Source organism: Pristis pectinata, chromosome 10 (assembly GCF_009764475.1).
Source record: "Pristis pectinata isolate sPriPec2 chromosome 10, sPriPec2.1.pri, whole genome shotgun sequence".
NCBI classification, from domain to species: Eukaryota; Metazoa; Chordata; class Chondrichthyes; order Rhinopristiformes; family Pristidae; genus Pristis; species Pristis pectinata.
Window position 1 is genome coordinate 81,694,993 of NC_067414.1, and position 22,387 is coordinate 81,717,379.

Here is a 22,387-nt window from a genome sequence, read left to right on the forward strand (position 1 = left end):
ATGGTGTTCACCTGTGTATGGAAGTGTTGGGTCTGAGGGCTTTGGTACCAAACAGGAGCACGATACACAGCTGGACAGAGCAGTAGGTCCTTGGTTAATCAACGGTGCAGGGTGGTGCTTACCCAGAATGTCCCTGCAAATTTACCATAATGGTTATTCTCCTCACTCCTTTATCACCTGAAGTTTCAGGGAATTAACAGGAGTAGAGAATTCGAACTAGACTGACTCCGTGGAATTGCACATTATTTCCATAAAGCTGCACATGTCGTGTTTCATTGGGCTGAGAGTTGCCAAAGTAGAGTGAGGAAGTGCCTACCTTGGATGCACTAGATTTGGGAACAGTAGTTCAGGATGTTTGAGAACTTCTTTATTGTCATGAAAAGAATCAGCTTGTGTGGACCAACAAGTAATCTGCTGGAAGAACTCAACGGGTTAAGCAGCATCTGTGAGAGGAAAGGAATTGTCGATGTTTCAGGTGAGGACCTGATGCAGGGTTTCAAGCCAGAACGTCAACAATTCCTTTCCTCCCACAGATGCTGCTCAGCCCGCTGAGTTCTTCCAGCAGATTGTTTGTTGCTCCAGATTCCAGCATCTGCAGTCTCTTGTGTCTCAGCTTGTGTCGATGTTGCAATAAATCTATTTATGTGATGCTGTTGGCAGATGTTGCTTGGGTGTACATTGAAGTGAATCAGGGAATGATCACTGCAGAGACCTTCAGTTAGATCCGGGGAGGATTATCCACACTGTGAGCTGAATGGAGGCTGGTCTCTGTCATTCAGGACTTCAAATCACACAATGCACAGCTGAGACTGGGTCTGATCTTGCTGCAAGTGCTACAACACAATGAGAGCACCAGTTCATTGTGTTCAGTACACCCTGGACACAAGGTGAGATGGCACTTTTGTGGTAAGAGTCAGAGCATATAACAGACAAGATTTAATTGTGAGAGATAGAAGACACAATAGCTGTAGATCTGGAACCTGGGGCAATAGACAATCTGCTGGAGGAACCCAGTCCTGATGCAGGGTTTCAACCTGAAACATCGACAATTCCTTTCCCCCCACAGGTGCTGCTCAACCCACTGAGTTCCTCCAGCAGATTGTTTCCAGCAGAGAGGATCTTCAGCTTTATTTTGCACTTTGCTGTTGCTGTAAGGATTGACAAACATTGACACAGAAGTGCTCCTGTATCCAAAGGGTCAGCCACCTTCTCCAGTGTGCTACTGAACCCTTTGTTACTTCTGCCAAAGGGAGGGAGAGGATGAAAGTTAGCAAGCCATATTAATCTGTCCCAGCTTTTTGTCTGTATCCAGTTTGATGTATGAATTATTGACGAGTCAGCAATGCAGTAAGTTGTGACTCGAGGGTGTTGGTACACCAAGAGAAGGGAGAAACTTCCAGGCATGGCAGCTTGAGTTTGTGAAGTCAATATTCTCATGTTCATGTCACCACCTTTGCCACAGAGCTATCGGGCAACAGGAGAGCCATTACATCAGGACTCATGCTGAAATTGAATGCATTTCAAGTATTTGAAGCTGCTTTTAGGCATCATAAAATCCTATCTATAAAAGAAAGCCTTTATTTCTTTGGTTAAGGACAAAACAGTTGAACACTACTCTTTGAAGCATCATTTCATGCCATTTTCCACCTGGACCCAGAACTTTGCATGTACTTTTTAACCTGCCAGCTTCCTTGAATTCTCACCAGTTTTAGTCAATTGTGAAGCATTTTTGGACAATGTAAATGATAAAGTGCTACACAGATGCAGTTTCTTTCTCCTCAACAAATTTCTAATGCGTATTTCAGACCTGATCATTACCATGGCCATTTGCAGTCAGTGAAATTTTGGTTTCAATTTTCACAATCATTTTGTCTTTGGAAAACAATGTGATAATGATCAGATAATCTACTGTCTAGTGATGTACATTAAGGGAACAATTTACCATGGAGAACTACCTGCAGTTTTTAAATGATGTTGTGGGATGTTTCTGTCCACCTGAGATAACCGTGTTGGCTCCAGAACAATGTTTGCTCTCAACAGTGAAGTCTCAAATCTCCATGGTGGAACATGAACTAACAGCTTTGTGATTCAGACCAAAAGCCACCACAATTGAAGAGCTATTTTTAGCTCAAGCCCTAAAGACACTAAACAGCTTAACAGCTAAACAGCAAAGCACTAAGTTGTTCTCAGCATGGCACAGTGATCATGTCATCATGTCATTCAGCTAACCAAAAGCAACAGTTTGTGAGACTCAATTTTCTGGAGTAAGTTCAAAAAGACAAACAACAGATATAAGTCACTTAGATTTCATGTTTATGATATAATCATATGACTAATAATCCAAAGGCCTGGGCTAACAATCCAGAAACCTGCACTCAAATCCCAGCACAACAGCAGTGTAATGTGTTGCTGACATTGCGAGTCTGGGAGATATTGTATAGTCTGGTCTACTGGCACGTGCTGAGCAGGCCAGAATTTACAAATGAAAGAAAAAAATGTAGAGGAATGGCAGGTACAAATGACCAGTCCTGATCCAAACAGAAAGAAAGAGAAAGTTAACTGAAGTTGGAGAATTCAGTATTGAGTCCTGCAGGCCGCAACGTGCCCAGATGAAAAATGAGGTGTTGTTCCTCAAGCTTGTGTTGGGTCTCATCGTAACAGTGCAGGAGGCCACAGACAGAGATGTCAGCGTGGGAGTGGGACGGTAAATCAAAATGGCAGTGAAACTGGAAGTTCAGGATCTCTTGTGCGGACTGAGCGCAGATGCTCTTCAAAGAGATTGCCTGATTGGCATTTGGTTTTTCCAATGTGGTGGAGACCACATTGTGAACACTGAATGCAGTAGACTAGATTGGAAAAAGTACAAGTGAATCACTGCTTCATCTGTAGTGATCATTTGGGCCCCTGGATGGTGGGAAGGGAAGAGGTGAAAGGACAGGGATTGCATCTCCTCTGGTTGCATGGGAAGGTGCCGAGGAACTGGAAGTGGCAGGTGGGGACCAGGGAGTCATAAGTGAGTGATCCCTGTGAAAAGCAGATAGGGGTTGAGAGAGGAAGAGGTGACTGGTAGGTGCATCATGTTGGGCCTGGCAGAAGTTATGATCATCAAAGGCAAAGTTGGTGGGGTGGAAAGTGAATACCGGGGGATCTTTGTTTTGTCCCAGGGGTGAAGGAGTGAGAGCAGACATGAAGGAACTAGAGGAAATGCAGTTGAGAGCTTCATCCACTGTGGCAGAGAGGAAGCCACCTATCAGGAAGAAGCAGGACATTTCAGAGGCACCAGAGTAAAATGCCTCATCACTGGAACAAATGTGACAGAGACAAAGAAACTGGGAAAAAGAAATGGTGTCCTTACATAAGGCAGGGTGAGAGAGTGCAGAGTCAAGGTAGAGACAAAAGGGACTGCAGATACTGGAATCTGGAGCAAAAAAGCGAGCTGCTGGAGGAACTCAGCAGGTCAGGCAGCATCTGTGGAGGGAAATGGACTGTTGACGTTTCATGTCTAGACGCTTCATCTTCAAGGTAGTTGTGGGAGTCTATGAGCTTGTAGAAGATGCTAGTGGCTAGTCAATCTCCTGATGGGAACACAGATATTCGGAAAGGGAAGGGAAGTATCAGAGATAGAAGAAGAGGCCATTCAGCCCTTCAAGTCTGCTCTGCCATTAAATTTGACCTTCCTTCTCCAAAACATATACGTTTAAAGTCCCAAGATCCAATAGCCTAGTCAATTTTTTTTTCATTTGCAGACAGGTCAATTTTGATCTTTTAAATTAAGATATCCTTTTGCTACCTAATCTATCGATTTGCACCATATTTATTTCATAAGTTGATGGCAGTATATTGTATTCCATTTGGCTGCCTTCTGATGCACTATGAGACCTTTGAAAGAAACATGGGCTCAGGAATGAGTCAATGCCAACAGGTTATCCTTGCCATGTATCATCATGGTGCTGGCACATACAATATGTAATCCCTCTCACACACCAACAAAGGAGACACTTCATTTCATGCCAGTCAAGCTACATTGCCTCCACGTAACAAACAATCTGCTGGAAGAACCCAGAAGGTGGAGCAGCATCTGTGGGAGGAAAGGAATTGTCAACGTTTTGGTTCAAGACCCTGCATCAGGACTGAATTGCCTCCATGTAAGTTGCCACTGAGTTGCCTCCATGTTAGTTGGGTTCCATTGGTCTATCCAAAATTTTTCTGGCCGTCGATCACAATCACAAACATTATCTACATATTAGGCAGCCTGGCCCAGCACCATGGGTAGATCTTAATGAAGATAATCAATCTCACTGGCTGAAGATAGTTTGCATCTGGCCAGAATTTATTTTACAGTTACATAGAGTTTGGAAAATCCCTGTTTGCTGGTGGCTGAAGTTAATTGTGTTGAAACGTTTTGGAATTTACAGTCCAGTCTAGTCACTGTTGTAGTGAAAGTACAAGTCACATGAATGGCATTGTGTGAATTTACCACAAAGAGGAATTAAAATACATAGAGTCAAAAGAAAAGAACTAAATGCAAGGAGAGAGAGCTCCTGGAATAAAGGAGTGGGAGAGAGGAACACAGAAGTAATATTTGGTAAATGCATTGTAAAATGGGTGTGAAGTGACTAACTTAAAGGTCAAAGCCTGCCAAGGTTTTGTAATTAAAGTGACATTCATACTTAGGAAAATTATAGAAAGTAAATAAAGGTGTGTCTTTTTATAAATTAAAGTTGGTCATGTCAAGCAGATAAGTTTTAGCCTACAGCAGAGGAGCAAAACTTATACCATTTCTAAAATTAGAATGCATTCTCAATATAAAGTGGATTGGCTATATGATATTAAACAATCAGTGAACCCAGCAAATGCTGATCTACACTCCCTTGCTGTAGGGAATGCCCAATTTTTGTCTTGATATGCTGCCATGGGCATGATCACATACCTATTTATGAATTTTATGCCACAGAAGTCTCGTTACTCTTCATCCACACTTTATCTTCTGTCTAACTGGGCTTTTTAAAAATCTTGCTTTCCTGTGTCCTTTGCACTTCTTTTGAATTCTTTCCTCCCCTGGTCGGAGTGGTTTGACAAGGGAGGCTTCAGGTAGGAGGCTGATGGGTGTGAAGGTTAGTCAAGGTAAGGTCTTTCCTTCTCTTCCTTTCTTTTAAACCAGTAGTAACTTGAGTAGTAACTTGAGTAACTTGAATGGCAGTCAATCCTCCTCCTGCAAAATGTGGGAGATCAGGGAGAAGTCAAGAGTCCCTGAGGACTAGCTTTGCAGGGAGTGTGTCCAGCTGCAGCTCCTCTCAGACCACATGGATATGTTTGAGTGGCAGTTGGACTCACTGAAGAGCATACAGGAGACAGAAGTGTAATAGATAGGTTATTTGGGGAGGTGGTCACACCGCAGGTTCAGCAAGATAGATGGGTGACTGCCAGGAGGGTAAGGCAAGGAGTGCAGGAGTCCCCTCTCTGGCTATTCCCCTCTCACACAAGGTTTGGATACTGTCAGGGAAGATGGCTTCTCAAGGGATAGCAGCAGCAGTCATATCAGTGGCACCAAGGCTGGCTCTGTTGTATAACAGGGAATGTCAATGTCTAAGCTTGCAGTGGTGATAGGGCACCCTATAGTCAGGGGCACAGATAAGCACTTCTGTGGCTGCAAGTGAGACTCCAGGATGGTTTGTTTTCTCCTGGTGCCAGGATCAAGGATGTCTCTGAGTGGGCACTGGACATTCTGCAAGAGGAAGGTAAGCAGCCAGATGCTGTGGAACTAACGACATAGGCAGGAAGAGGGATGAGGTCCTGCAAAGGGAATTTAGGGAGTTAGGTAGTAAGTTAAAAATGAGGACCTCTAGGGATCTTGGGATTATTTCCTGTGCCATTTGTTCGTGAGGCTAGAAATCAGGCACAGTAGTGTGGGCAGGCATGGTAGTGTAGCAGTTAGCATAACGCTATTACAGTGCCAGCAACTCGGGTTCAATTCTGGCCGCTGTCTGTAAGGAGTTTGTACGTTCTCCCCATGTCTGCATGGGTTTCCTCTGGGTGCTCCAGTTTCCTCTCACATTCCAAAGACGTACGGGTTAGGAAGCATGGCGCCACTTGTGGGCTGCCCCCAGAACATGCTACACAAAAGATGCATTTCACTGTGTGTTTCGATGTACATGTGACTAATAAAGATATCTTAATCTTATCTTAAAATAGGATGATAGCACAGTTGAATGTGTGAATAAAGAGCTGATGTAGGAGGAAGGGCTTTTGGGATTTCTTCCAGGGCATGTGGGACCTGTATAAGAAGGATGGGTTGCAACTAAACAGGACAGGCACCAATATCCTTGCAGGAAGGTTTGCTGGTGCTGCTCAGGAAAGTTTAAGTAAGTGTGTTGGGGGTGACGGGGTGGTGGGGATGAGGGATGGGAAACCAAACAATAGATCAGCAGGTGGGGTGATAGAGGAGAAGGCAGGGGTTAAGTCAAGTATGTCTGATAACAAAAACAGGCAGGGCCAGGAAGATGAACAGCACAGGAAAGATAGTCTGATGTGTACTTATTTTAATACATGGAGTATAATGGGTAAGGCAGAAATGCTTAGAGCCTGGATTAGTACCAGGAACTATGATATTGTAGCTATTACAGAAACTTGGTTGCAAGGACAGGACTAGCAGCTCAATGTTCCAGGGTACAGATGATTTAGATTTGAAAGAGAGGGATGTAAAAGAGGTGGTGGAGTTGTATTCATGCTCAGGGAGAACATCACTGCTGCCCTAAGAGAGGATGTCCTGGAGGGCTCATCCAGTGAGGCAATATTGGTAAAGCTCAGGAATAAGAAAGGTGCAATCACTGTGATGGGGTTATACAATAGGCCTCCCAATAGCCAACGGGAGGCTTATAGTATGCATGCAGGTTATGGAAAGTTCTATGTAGTTGGTGATTATAACTTCCCCAATATTGACTGGGACTCCATTAATGCCAGGGGCTTAGGGGGGCAGAATTTGTTGGGTGCATCCAGGAGGGTTTCTTAAAACAATATGTATGTAGTCCAACTAGGGAAGGGGCCATACTAGACCTTGTACTGAGAATGAGCCTGGTCAGGTGATTGAAGTTTCAGTGGGGGAGCATTTCGGGAACAGTGATCATAACTTTGTAAGTTTTAAGATTGTTATGGACAAGAATAAGATTGGTCCTTGGGTGAAAGTACTAAATTGGGGGAAGGATAATTACAACAGTATTAAGCAAGATCTGGGGAAGGTAGATTGGGAGCAGCTGATCGAGTGCAAGTTCACGTTTGACATGTGGGAGTCTTTTAAAGGCAAGTTGATTAGAGTTCAGGATCATCATGTTCCTCTAAGGATGAGTGATAAGGATGGCAAAGTTTGGGAACCTTGGATAACAAGGAATATTATAAGTTTAGTCAAAAAGCAAAAAGAAGCTGAAATCAGACATGGGTCTTGAGGAATATAAAGGAAGCAGGAAAGAACTTAAAGAATTAGGGCTAAAAGAGGTCATGAAATGTTCTTGGCAAGTAGGATTATATGTATACTTGGAGCAAGAGGGAAACTAGGGAAAGGATAGGACCACTCAAGGACAAAGGAGGGAATTTATGCATAGAGCCAGAGGAACTGGGTGAGGTCCTTAATGAATACTTTGCATCAGTATTCACCAAGGAGAAGGATATGGATGATGGTGAAATTAGGGAGGGGTGTGTTGACATTCCAGGGCATGATGATATTGAAAAGGAGGTGATGGGTATCTTGAAAAATATTATGGTGTGTAAGTCCCCAGGGCCTGATGGGATCTAACCCAGGATACTAAGGGAAGCAAGGGAGGGGAATGTTGGTATCTTGACAGATAGAGATTTTTGTATCCTCTTCAGCCATGAGTGAGGTGCCAGCAGACTGGAGAATACCCAAAGTTTTTCCTTTGTTTAAGAAGGGAAAGAGGGACAAACCAGGAAATTATAGGCTAGTGAGCCTTACATTACTGGTAGGGAAATTATTGGAGAAGATTCTTAAATTTTAAGTTTTTTTAATTTAAATCTTAAATTTTTTTAATTTAAATTTTATTTACAGCATGGTAACAGGCCCTTCCAGCCCAACGAGTCTGCACCGCCCATTTTTAAACCCCAAATTAACCTAACCCGTACGTCTTTAGAATGTGGGAGGAAACCGCAGCACCCGGCGGAAGCCCACGCAGACACGGGAGAACATACAAACTCGTTACAGACAGAGACGGGAATCGAACCCCAATCGCTGGTGCTGTAATAGCATCACGCTAACCGTTATGTTACCGTGCCGCCCCTTAGGGACGGGACAAGATTTACTTGCATTTGGAAGAGCATGGCTAATTTGGAAAAGATAGTCTATTTTTTTCCAGGGTGGAAATGTCACATACCAGAGGGCATAGGTTTAAAGTGAGAGAGGGAAAGTTTAAAAGAGATTTGCGAGGCAAATTTTTTAACACAGAGACTGGTGGGAGTCTGGAATGCATTGCCAGGGGAAGTGATGAAAGCAGATACAATAGAGGCATTTAAGAGGCAGTTAGATAGACACATGAATATACAGGAAATGGAGGGATATGGAGGCATTTAGACAGAAACATGAACAGGTGGGGAACATGGAACATATGCAGGCAGATGGGGTTAGTTTAGATTGGTATCATGGTCGCTGCAGATATGGAGGGCTGAAGAGCCTGTTCCTGTGCTGCACTGTTTTATCTTCTCTGGTTGCATTTTCACTTTAGGTCGGCCACTTTCCCCTTGCCCTTTCGTGTGCAACATTTCATGCTCTGCAATCCGCAGACAGTGATTATGTCCCTGCATCTTGTTTCAGCTGGTAGGAAGGCTGCACCAAGCCACAACCTGAGCAGTGCACACTTACTTATATCTAATCCAGAGGCATCTAACTCCAGCTCAATGCTGCTTTCACAATTAACCTCGGCATGCCTGATTAGCCATGATCCCATTGAATGGTAGCACAGGTTCAAGGAGCTGAACAGCTTACTCCTGTTCTTATAATCTCATAGTCTTTTAACTGAATTACCTTTAACTACATGCTTCCTAAGCTGAAGAAAGGCAAAAGAATATTTCCACAATTACTGTGGTCATTTTTGATTTGTTTCCACAAACTTCAATAAATTCACCTACTGCTCTGGTTGAAAGAATTCCTTTCATCTCACAATATTTAAATAGAGTTTGTTTCTGTCAGAAAAGGAGAAGAGGATTATTTTCTTACTGTTAAATGGCTAGACGCAACAATAAAACTATTTACAGGCCATCCCTGGATGCCTGACTTATGCACAAGCTCCCATAATATTATTAAATTCAAAAGTCCAACATATGTTCAGCAGACCTAGTTTCCTCTCTCCTCTCTCTCTACTTTTAGTAATTGTTTGTTCAGATAGGTCTTATGTGCTTTTGATGCTATTCATTACAATACTGTGGAGGTGTGGTTACCATATCAAGTGATTTGGAATTGGAAATGGTTTATTATTGTAACATGTACCGAGGTACAGTGAAAAACTTTGATTTGCATGCCATCCATACAGATCATTTCATCACATCAGTGCATTGAGGTAGTACAAGGGAAAACAATAACAGAGTGCAGACTAAAGTGTTACAGTTACAGAGAAAGTGCAGTGCAGTGCAGGCAAACAATAAGGTGCAAGGCCATAACGAGGAAGATTGTGAAGAGTCCACCTTATTATACTAGGGAACAGTTCAATAGTCTTATAACAGTGGGATAGAAGCTGTCCTTAAGCCTGGTGGTACATACTTTCAGGCTTTTGCATCTTCTGGGGGAGAAGGGGGGAGAAGAGAGAATGTCCAGTGTGGGTGGGTCTTTGATTATGTTGGCTGCTTTACCGAGGCAGCAAGAAGTAGACGGAGTTCATGGAGGGAAAGCTGGTTTCCGTGATGTGCTGAACTGTGTCCACAACTCTCTGCAGTTTCTTGCAGTCACAGGCAGAGCAGTTGCCGTACCAAGCTGTGAAGCATCCAGATAGGAGGCTTTCTTTGGTGCATCGATAAAAATCATCTGCCATGGACCCATTTCAGCAGTAGGCCAATTGGAATTGGTCGAGGTTGTCTGGGAGGCTGGAGTTTTTGTGTGCCATAACTAGCCGCTCAAAGCACTTCATGATGGTGGATGTCAGAGCCACCAGGTGGTAGTCATTAAGGACCATTACCTTATTTTTCTTGGGTACCAGGATGATAGTGGTCTTCTTAAAGCAGGTGGGAACCTCAGACTGAAGTAGGGAGAGATTAAAAATGTCTGCAAATACCTCGCCAGTTGATCTGCGCAGGATGTAAGGACACGGCTGGGGACACCATCCGGGACAGATGCTCCCTGTGGGTTCACTCTCCGGAAGACTGATCTTACGTCTGCAACGGTGACTGTGGGTTCAGGTGCATTGAAGGCTGTTGGGGCGGGTGGTGATGCTCCATTCCCCTCCTGTTCAAAACATGCATAGAATACGTTAAGCTCATCAGCAAGGGATGCACTGATTTTTGTGTATTTTCCGATTAATGGACAGAATCGACTTAAGTGGTCCATAAAAATGGGACCCACTTGTTACCTGGGGACGGCCTGTATTGTCACAGTGGTGTGCTAAGTACACTTTTCTACATGACTGCCTGTCACACTAAGTGCACTGAAGAAGAAAACATACTTAAAGAAAGGAGTGAGTCAAGGAGCACTTCCAGGGTGTTTCATCCCCCCATGAATCCTGTTACAAGGATTCTGGAGTGTGTCATAAACCAATCCCGACTCCTCACTGCAACAACCAATTTCCAAACCCCTCCCCCACGCACCCACACACTCCCCCTGGAAATCCCCCCCACTCCCCCATACTGTAACAATACCAGGCTCCTGAAAGCAGTCTCCTAACTAGTGTAAGGCATTTTGCACTCACAGTTCAGCACCAGAATCAGCAGCCAGCATCAGGAAGGCATCAAAACCTGAAGTCTGACACTATTAATGAGGGGAGCTGGTAAGGCAGACAGAGTAAAACTCTATCCTCTGCTGCAGGATTCTGGAACAAGGGGTTGTAACAAAACCAGCATGGCATCTCTCAGCAGCAAAGAAAAGCAAAAAGCCGCAGGTGCTGGAAAACCCTCTCTCTCCCCTTTCCTCATTAATCTCCTTCTATTTACATCTCCTCTGAACAGACCAACTGTGATTAACAAGCCCTCGCTGCCCTCTCTCAGCTGGCGCCATCACCATCTGTGTCATTCAGTTTCTCTCAGTCTCCAACCCCAGCACAAATATTCCTCTTGGTCTCTCTCCACTCCTGATGCTTCACAGTAACAAAACATGCTCCATTTCAAATTTTTCCTCATCCTGATTTGTCATTGACCTGAAATGTTAACTCTGTTTCTCCTTCCAAAGGTGCTGCCCAACCTGCTGAGTATTTCTAGCATTCTGCAACTGGATCCTCGACTTCCTTATTGGGAGACCACAGTCAGTGCGGATCGGTGATACCATCCTCTCTTCACTGACAATCAACACAGGCGCACCTCAAGGATGCATGCTTAGCCCACTGCTCTACTCTCTCTACACTCATGACTGTGTGGCTAGGCACAGCTCAAACGCCATCTATAAGTTTGCCGATGGTAAAATCTCAGATAGCGACAAGGAGGCATACAGGAGTGAGATAGTTCAGGTGGTTGAGTGGTGTCACAACAACAACCTTGCACTCAACGTCAGCAAGACCAAGGAATTGATTGTGGACTTCAGGAAGGGGAAGTCGGGAGAACACACACCAGTCCTCATTGAGGGGTCAGTGGTGGAAAGTGTGAGCAGCTTCAAGTTCCTAGGCATCAACATCTTGGAGGATCAACACACCAATGCAATCACAAAGAAGGCACGCCAGCAGCTCTACTTTGTTAGGAGTTTGAGGAGATTTGGTATGGCACCAAACACTCTTGCAAATTTCTACAGATGAATGATGGAGAGCATTCTGTTGCAACACAGCCTTGTATGGAAGCTCCAATGCACAGAATCGCAAGAGGCTGCAGAGGGTTATAGACCCAGCCAGCTCCATTACGGGCACAACTCTCCCCATCACTGAGGACATTTTCAAGATGTGGTGCCATCACTAAGGACCCTCACCACCCAGGACATGCCCTCTTCTCATTACTGCCATCAGGGAGGAGGTACAGGAGCCTGAAGACCCACACTCTAACGATTTAGGAACAGCTTCTTCCCCTCCACCATCAGATTTCCGAACGGTCCATGAACCCATGAACACTACCTCGTTATTCCCTTTTTTTTTTGCACTATTTATTGATTTTGTAATTTATAGTAATTTTTATGTCCTTGTACTGTACTGCCACAAAACAACAAATTTCATGACATGTAATTCAGTGATAATAAACCTGATTCCGATTATTTCTCCAAGGAGCAATGTCAGTTACCAATTGCAAAAGATCGTGAAAATCTAAAACTCTTTCCCTCAGTTCAGATGAGGTCAAGGCAAATTGAAAGCTCGGAGGAAAAGTGAATTGTGAGAAGGAGACAGCAGGTTAGAAGTTAATGGACTATAAGGAGAGGCTGGTCTAACTTAGGTTGTTTTCTCTGGAGCATTGCAGGCTGAGGGGAGACCTGATAGAAGTTTATAAAACTATGAGAGGCAAAGAATGAGCAGGCAGAGTCTTTTTCCCAGGGTAGAAATATCAAGTACAAGAGGGCATGCATTTAAGGTGAGAGGGGGAAAGTTCAAAGGAGATGTGCAAGGCAAGTTTTTTTTTTACGCGGAGTGGTGTGTGCCTGGAATGGACTGCCAGGGGTAGTGGTGGAAGCAAATACGATAGAGGTGTTTAAGAGACCGATAGACACATGAATATGCAGGGAATGGAGGGATACGGATCATGTACAGGCAGGAGAGAATCAGTTTAATTCGGCATCATGTTTGGCACAGACATCATGGGCCGATGGGCCTGTTCCTGCGCTGTACTGTTCTATGTTCTAAACTAAACTTTAAATGTTTGTGCTAAATGCATGATATACTATCAGCTGTTGGTTTTACTCTAAATTTAAAGGTCATTTCAACAGCTCAGTGGGGCCTCCATGTTTGCAATCTGGAGTACAACAGTCACTGGAGACACAGGAGAGACTGCAGATGCTGGAAATCTGGAGCAACACACAAAGGAGCTGAAGGAACTCAGCGGGTCAGGCTGCATCTATGGAGGGAAATGGACAGTTGACGTTTCGGGTCAAGACCCTTCATCAGGACTGGAAAGAAAGAGTGGGGATAGCCAGTATAAAAAGGTGAGGGAAAGTGGTGGAGCAAGAGCTGGCGGGTGATTGGTGGATACAGGTGAGATGGGGATGATGGCCAGGTGAGGGAGGGGGAGAGAGGGAATGGTGTAAGAAGCTAGGGGGTGATAGGTGGAAGTGACACAGGGCTGAAGAAGAAGAAATCTGATCGGCGAGGACTATCAGATTCCATCTTCTACATTGTTCATAGAAGATTGTTCATCTTCTACAAACCTAATGACTCCCACACTTACCTTGACTAGACCTCTTTCCATCCTGCCACTAGCAAGGATGCTATTCCCTTCTCTCAGTTCCTCCGTCTCCACCACATCTGTCTCGTGATGAGTCTTTCCACTCCAGGACACCCAAGGTGTCTTTCTTTCTCAGAAAATGGGGCTCATCACCCCTCCCCCCACTGTTGTCAATGCAACCCACACCCACATCTGTTCTATCTCCCACACATCTGCCCTCACCCGCTCCCCACCCCCCAAGACATAACAGGGATAGAGATCCCCTTGTCCTCACCCACCACCCCACGAGCCTACAGATCCAACATATCATTCTCCACAACTTCCGCCACCTCCAACAGGATCCCACCACCAGGCACATCTTCATATCCCCTCCCCACTCTGCTTTCCGCAGGGATCGCTCCCTCCATGAATCCCTTGTCCGCTCGTCCCTCCCCACCGGTTTTCCTCCCAAGCACTTATCCTGCAACCGCATTAAGTGTTACAACTACCCCTACACCTCCTCCATCACCACCATTCAGGGCCCTAAACAGCCCTTCCAGGTGAGGCAGTCCTTCACACGTGAATCCGTCGGTGTCATTTATTGCACCCAGTGGTCCTGGTGCGGCCTCCTCTACATCAATGCAGACGAGGGTGACTGCTTCATCGAATACTTTTGCTCCGTCCACCACAATAGCCAGGATCTCCTGGTGGCCAGCCATTTTAATTCCACTTCCCATCCCCACACCGACGTGTCTGTCCACAGCCTCCTCTGCTGCCACATTGAGATTAGATGCAGATTAGAGGAACAGCACCTCATATTTCTGCCTTGTATTCTCCAAACTGATGGCATGACATCGGTTTCCCTAACTTCCAGTAACCAGTCCCCTCTGTTCCCTCCCCCCTCTTTTTTTCCCTCATCCCACCAACCCCATCACCCCTTCTCTTTCCCCTCTCCCACCCTCTCAATCTGCCCATCCCCCACATATTCCTCCCTCTGGTACCCCTCCTCACCTGCTTCCCTTTATTCTATGGTCCACTGTCCTCTCCTATCAGATTCCATCTTCTTCAGCACTGTGTCACACCCACCTATCACCTCCCAGCTTCTTACATCATTCCCACTCTTCCCCTGCCTCACCTGCCTATCATCCCCCCCTCACCTGTATCCACCAATCACCTGCCAGCTCTTGCTCCACCCCTTCCCCCCACCTTTGTATACTGGCTATCTCCCCTCTTTCTTTCAGTCCTGATGAAGGGTCTCTACCCAAAATGTCAACTTTCCATTTCCCTCCACCAACATTTTGTGCATTGTACAGCAGTCACTAATTTATTGCACTTTCAGCATGTGAATTAGGACAAACTTCTGCACCCCTTGAAAGAAAGTGCAAGATTTCATATAATGTGGGAAGCTGTAAGGATTTTCACTTTGTGAGGAAGACAGACTTTTTTTAAATGCGGAAAGATTGGTGATTTATATGCATCAGAAAAGCAGCGGTCACAGCAGTGACCCCTGGAGAACACCACTGTCTACCATACTCCAGCCTAAAAACCAACCATTTACTGCCACTTACTGCTTTCTGTCCTTAAACCTATTTTCAGCAAGCTGACACTGGCTCTTTTAGTTCATGTGCCTTTAATTTGTTAACCAGTATTTTCTGAGGTAGTTTGTCAAACATTTTCTTAAAATCAGTACAGACAACATCCACCGCATTCCTTCATCTGCCTTCTCTGATACCTCATCAAAAAGTTCAATTAGGTTCGTTAAACAGAATCTGTTTTTAACAAAGCCATGCTGGTTTTCCTTAATTACCTCAAACCTCTCCAATGCCTATTCATTTTCTCCCTGATTATTGTTTCTAAAACCTTACCCAGCACTTAGATTAAATTTACTAGTCTGTAGTTACCTAGTATGTTCTTACACCCTTTGTTGAACAATGGTGTCATAGTTATCATTTTCCAGTTCTCAGGTTGCCACTCTCTCTCCCCCCTCACACGCATGCACACATGCACGCACGCAGAGTCTCAGTAACACCGTAAGATACTGGCAAGTCCTTCCCTACACTTGGGATGTAAGTCATCTGGACTACGAGGATGTTGCCAGGACTCGGGTGGCCTGAGTTATAGGGAGAGGTTGGCCAGGCTAGGTCTTTATTTCCTTGGAGCGTAGGAGAATGAGGGGTGATCTTATAGAAATGTTAAAAATTATGAGAGGCATATATAAGGTGGATGGTAAGAGTCTTTTCCCCAGGGTAGGGGAATCCAAAACTAAGGAGCATAGATTTAAGGTGAGAGGGGAAAGATTTAAAAGGGACCTGAGGGGGAACTTTTTCACGCAGAGGGTGGTGAGTATATGGAATGAGCTGCCAGAGGAAGTGGGTGAGGCAGGTATAATAGTATTGGAATTGGAATTTGGAATTGGAATTGGCTTATTATTGTCACATGTACGGTGAAAAACTTGCCTTGTATACCGTTCATACAGATCAATTCATTACACAGTGCATCAAGGTAGTACAAGGTAAAACAATAACAGAATGCAAAATAAAGTGTAACAGCTACAGAGAAAGTGCAGTGCAGGTAGATAATAAGGTGCAAAATCATAACAAGGTAGATTGTGAGGTCAAGAGTCCATCTTGTTCTAGTAGGGAACTGTTCAATAGTCTTATAACAGCGGGATTGAAGCTGTCCTTGAGCCTAGTGGCATGTGCTTTCAGGCTTTTGTATCTCCTGCCTGATGGGAGAGGGGAGAAGAGAGGATGACCCGGGTGGGTAGGGTCTTTGATAATGCCGGCTGCTTTACCAAGTCAGTGAGAAGCATAGACAGAGTCAATGCAGGGGAGGCTGGTTTCTGTGATGTGCTGAGCTATATCCACTAAGAAGCACTTGGATAGGTACATGGAGGGGCGGGGCTCAGAGGGATATGGGCCGAAAGCAGGAACTTGGGACTAGCTGGGTGGGTACAGTGGTCAGCATGGACTGATTGGACTGATTGGACCGAAGGGCCTGTATCCTTGCTGCATTGTTCTATGACTCTACGACTTATCAATTCTAAGCACCTTACCAAAGGGCCTGGCCCAGATGGGGGTAAATTAGTTAGTCCATTGGGGCACCTGATGGACCAATTTTCCATAGAATTCCCAGACTGTGGCGAGCTGTGGAATCAGTCAAGCCTCCACCCAGGCCAATAACCTGTGTTTCCTGGAGGATATCCATTAACAGACAGCAGGTGAGGACCAGCCCTCATATACATTCAGGCCACAGAAACTCCTGAGGGCAAAGCCCATTGTCATTTCAACCAGGGACACACGCAGGCCGTTGCTAGTTTAGGTATGTTATCCTGTCCAGGCTGACACCCCTTTGGAGTGGGGTCCACATGAGAAACAGGATTTTAAAAAAACTGTCCATCTTTATAGCAAATTCTTCAGATTCAGGTTCAATGAAATTCCTCACTTGCATGAAGCCCACAGAGCAGACAGTATACATGGTAATAATAAACACAACAATAAATACAACAGCGAGCACAAAACAGCAGAATGGTACAAAAGATTGTAGTGCAAGCTGAAATAGTGCAAAAAAGAAATGCTAAACTAACAATAACAGAATAACCGAGAGAGGTAGAGTTAAGCCTCTGAAAGTGTGGCAGCACCACTGGGAAAGGAGTGATAAAGCAGTTCAGCAGTTTAATAGCAGTGGGCAAGAAGCTGTTCTTGAGTCTAGCCATCCAGGCTTACAAGGCCTCTAATTAGGATGTTTAATTCTTGGCATTACTAGCAAGAGTATTCATGGAATTGCTTGATGGGATAGCAGTCCTCAACTTACATCTTACAAGTGGTCCCATCTGAAGCAGGCAAGAGTTCCAGCCACCAATCTCAGGACCCTACCCAAGAGGGCATCCATTAGCATGGTGAGGTGAGAATACTTTGAAGGTGCAGCAACCCATAAACACCAGATGACACTTTAATCAACACTCAAAAGTAAACCTTTGTGACAGGATAAGTTTTGTCTGAAATCTTGGTGATGAGATTTTCTCTGTAACATTTATCCTCTCCTTATAATTGTGTCTAGTGTTAATAATGCGTCTGAATCTTTGAACCCATTGACTCATATTTTGAGAATATTGTACAATGTACATAATCACATCTTTCCCATTCTTAATCTTATTTGCTTTCATATAACTATAGAGTAATCAGACTTCGTAGCTGGAGCAATCATATACATCAGCTTGGAAAGATGAAACGGGTCATTTCACATGGTTTCTCAAAGTCATTTTGAAATTCAGTGTTTTGACGTTCTGCTGGGAGGATTAAAAAGCTCTAAAAGTGACTAAGAAATGGAGTGAATTAAAGAAAAATTATTTCAAAAGATTCCAACAAAAGCTCAAAATTGTAATGGATATTTCTGGACTTTCAAATCAAGAAAGAAAGCTAGCAAGTAACAAATGACAATTGTATTAATAAAACCACTTTCTCAGTCTCAGGATGGCCCAAGCCCCTCACAGTCAATGAAATATTTTTTGAAGTGTAGTCACCATTTTAATGTAGAAAATATGATAGTGTGGCGACTCACCGTTTAGTCGGGCGAACCGGCTTGGCAGTCGGGTTGCGCGGCGTCGGAGCGACGAGGCTCAAGATGGCGGCGGGCCTCGTCTTTCCCGAGCGACGGGGAGAACCCGCATGCGGGAAAGTCTTGATGACGTAGTACTTACGTCATTGCCGGTTGCCTTGGGCGGGAACAGTCTCCCTTAAAGGGCCCGCGCAAGGCGGGAAAATAAACCACTTCTTGTTCGACAATCCTCCGACTAGCATCTTGTTTTATTTCGCGGTAGCAACCGCTACAATAGTAAATTTGTGCATCTCAATCTCCCATAAATAGTAATAAGATAACAAGCAAATAATCGATTTCATAAATACTGTTTAATGTTAGCTCAGTCTTCAAGAGAACTCAGAAGCTCTGACTTAAATACTGCCATGGCCAATTCATGCTTTTATGTCCAACCATTATAGTATTTCAATCTTATCTCAGCCCTGCACTGAAGTGTGCTGAACTATCCATTCATATTTTCAGAATGGTATATGAAACCATGGACTTGGGAGATGATAAAATGGAAATGCAAGTTAATCCCTATCCATACTCTATGCAACAAACTTGTTAACAAGCTAACGTCACCTTCCCTCCAAGGCACTGAGGCCACCTGCTCTGCTCATCTGCAGAAGAGGTAAACTATAATGCCAAATGCAAGCTACGGTCTAGATCTAGGGTTTGAGGCAGGCCTTATTAAACAAGCTAGGAAACAATTCCACATGCAAATAGTGGAAGAAATTTGGAACCCACCTTTTCAAAATGACTAACTTTTAACCTGAAATGATAATTTAATGTTAACCAGAGGCATTAGTAGATGTGGATCAAAGGCCTTAGGCAACAAAGCAGTCTTGACCTTACTTAATGGTGGAACAGGTTAGTGAGGGTAAATGGATGATTTCAATGTTCCTAAAAATCGGTGTTTAATGTTCATTTCAAAGCAATCAATACCAATTTCGTCAACACTTCAAACAAATTATATAACTGGGTGACATTTTTTTTAAATAAATAGCTTGGATGATGAAATTCAATGTAACGTTTAGTCTTTCCTTATAATTGTCCCTGGTGCTTACAATGGAACTGCAGGACACTGACATTTCAGGAATCTTCCTCGAGTGCCTGGAATATCTGCAGGATGGGAGGCGACTGATATCCTGGCAGGGAGATTTGCTAGAGTGACTTGGGAGAGCATAACCTATTCTGGCAGGAGGGATGACACAAAGTAGTGATGTGGCACTTTGATGAAAAAATTTGAGGAGTATTTTATCCCTAGTAAAAACATCACATTTGAGAGATATAAATTTTTTTCCTGTGACCAGAAACAAGGTGTATGTTGTGAAAACAGAAGCAGCACACATGGTCAAACAGGCTAAAGAGGAAGGGAAAGAAAAAAAGAAACAGAATCACAAGACAGCGAAAAGCCTACCAGCCCTGAAGCCTGGTGATCAAGTGCAAATCTGAGATCATGATTCTGGCACATGGTCCATGCAAGGAGTTGTGCAAGAGGGAGTAAATCCCCATTCATACCAGATCCAGACGGACTGAGGGACACCTCTCAGGAGGAACCATGTGGGTCTATGACCACAAGCTCCGACCCATGGCTGTGACCTGTCCCCTGTCAGTATACAAAAGGGGCCAGCATATGGAGAAAATGAACATGTGCACCAGAGTTCCTAGGAAAACCCCAATAGTAATGCAACACATGAAAGCAACACACCTGCGAAAACAAGTACCAGACCAAAAAGGACCATTAAACCACCTCAGAGACTGATTGAAAGCTGCTGAGTGGGCAGGGGTTCTTGGCAGCTTTATAAGGATAAAGTATTGTGTTTGTTTTTCTTTAAAGGGGGAAGATGTGTTATTATGTGTTATTAATATTATAATAAAGAACTACAGTTCCCAGTAGGCAATGCAAGGGGCCACATGAGGGAACAGGAAGTGGCTGTAAAAAGGAGAGGGAAAGCAAGCCTGTCTGTTGTTGGTTAATAAAAATGTTCAGATGTTAAACCCACACAAAATTTGTCTCTTGATGAAGAACAAACATAACAGGGGTGTTGAGTATAAGAGTAAGGAAGTCATGCTGCAGCTATATAAAACTTTAGTCAGACCACACTTGGAGTATTGTGTACAGTTCTAGTCACCCCATTATAGGAAGGATGTGGAGATTGTTGAAAAGGGGCAGAAGAGGTTTACCAGGATGTTGCCTGGATTAGAGGGTATGAGCTGGAAGGACAGGTTGGACAAACTTGGGTTATTCTCCTTAGAGCATCAGAGGCTGAGGGGAGACCTGAGAGAGGTTTTTAAGATTGTGAGAGCCATTGATAGTGTAGACAGTCAGAATCTGTTCCCTGGGGTAGAAATGTCAAATACCAGGAGACATGCTTTAAATTTAAAGGTGATGTGAGGGGCAGGTTTTTCTTTTACACAGAGAGTGGTAGCTGCCTGGAATGGGCAGCTGGCATTTTGGTGGAGTTTAAGAGGCTTTTCAATAGTCACATGAATATGAAAGGATATGGATGATACACAGGAGGAGCATATTTAGTATAAATCGGCATCAAGATTGGCACAACATCGTGGGCCAAATGGCCTGTCCAGTGCTGTACTGTTCTATCTTCTATGTTCTATAAATAATAGGGTTGTAATAGTAGGGAATTTTAACTTCCCTAATATTGACTGGGGCAGACGTTGTGTTAAGGGATTAGACGGGGCAGAATTTGTTAAGCATCTCCAGGAAAGTTTTCTCAAGCAATATGTAGATGGCCCTACTAGGGAGGGGGCAACACCCAACCTCCTCTTGGAAAATGAGGCTGGGTAAGGGGCTGAAGTGTCAGTGGGGGAGCACTTTGGGACCAGTGATGATAATTCTATTAGTTTTAAAATAGAAGAAGATGGGACAAGTCCACAATTTAAAGTCCTAAATTGGGGCAAGGTTAATTTTGATGACAGGAACTTGCAAAGGTTAATTGGGAGTGGCTGTCAGAAGGTAAAGGGATATCTGGCAAGTGGGAGGCTTTTAAAAGTGAAATAGGGAGAGTTCAGGGCCAACATGTACCTGTTAGAGTCAAGAGCAAGGCTGGCAGAACTAGGGAACTCTGGGTGATATTGAGGTTCTGGTGAGGAAAAAGAAGGAGGTATATGTCAGGTACAGGCAGCTGGGATCAAGTGAATCCCTTGAAGAGAAAAAGGGATGTAGGAGTACACAAGAAGGAAATCAGGAAGGCAAAAAGGGGAAGAGATATCCTTGGCAGATAAGGTAAAGGAGAATTCTAAGAGCAACAAACAACTGCTGGAGGAACTTAGCTTGTCAATCAGCTTCTGTTGGGGGGAAAGGAGAATCCTTAGTACATTAAGAGTGAAAGGGTAACTAGGGAGAGAATAGATCCCCTTAAGGATCAGTGTGGTTATCTATGTGTCAAGCCACAGGTTATGCGCGAGGTGTTGAATAAATACTTCTTGTCTGTATTTACCATGGAGAAGGTCATGGAAGCTAGGGAATTCAGTGAAAAGAACAGTGATGTCCTGAAACATACAGATATTATGAAAGAAGAGATGTTGGCGGTCTTGAGGCACATAAAGGCCTGACCAAGTGTACAGTGGCATGCAAAAGTTTGGGCAGCCCTGGTCGAAATTTTTGTTACTGTGAATAGTTAAGTGAGTAGAAGATGAACTGATCTCCAAAAGTCAAAGTTAAAGATGAAGCATTCTTTTCAACATTTTAAGCAAGATTAGTTATTATTTTTGTTTTGTACAATTTTAGAGTGAAAAAAGGAAAGGAGCACCATGCAAACGTTTGGGTACCCCAAGAGATTTGAGCTCTCAGATAACTTTTACCAAGGTCTCAGACCTTCATTAGCTTGTAAGGGCCATGGCTTGTTCACAGTCATCGTTAGGAAAGGCCAAGTGATGCAAATTTCAAAGCTTTATAAATACCCTGACTCCTCAAACCTTGTCCCAACAATCAGCAGCCATGGGCTCCTCTAAACAGCTGCCTAGCACTCTGGAAATTAAAATAAATAATGCCCACAAAGCAGGAGAAGGCTATAAGAAGATAACAAAGCATTTTTAGGTAGCCATTTCCTCAGTTCGTAATGTAATTAAGAAATGGCAGTTAACAGGAACGGTGGAGGTCAAGTTGAGGTCTGGAAGACCAAGAAAACTTTCCGAGAGAACTGCTCATAGGATTGCTAGAAAGGCAAATCAAAACCCCCGTTTGACTGCAAAAGACCTTCAGGAAGATTTAGCAGACTCTGGAGTGGTGGTGCACTGTTCTACTGTGCAGCGACACCTGCACAAATACGACCTTCATGGAAGAGTCATCAGAAGAAAACCTTTCCTACGTCCTCAC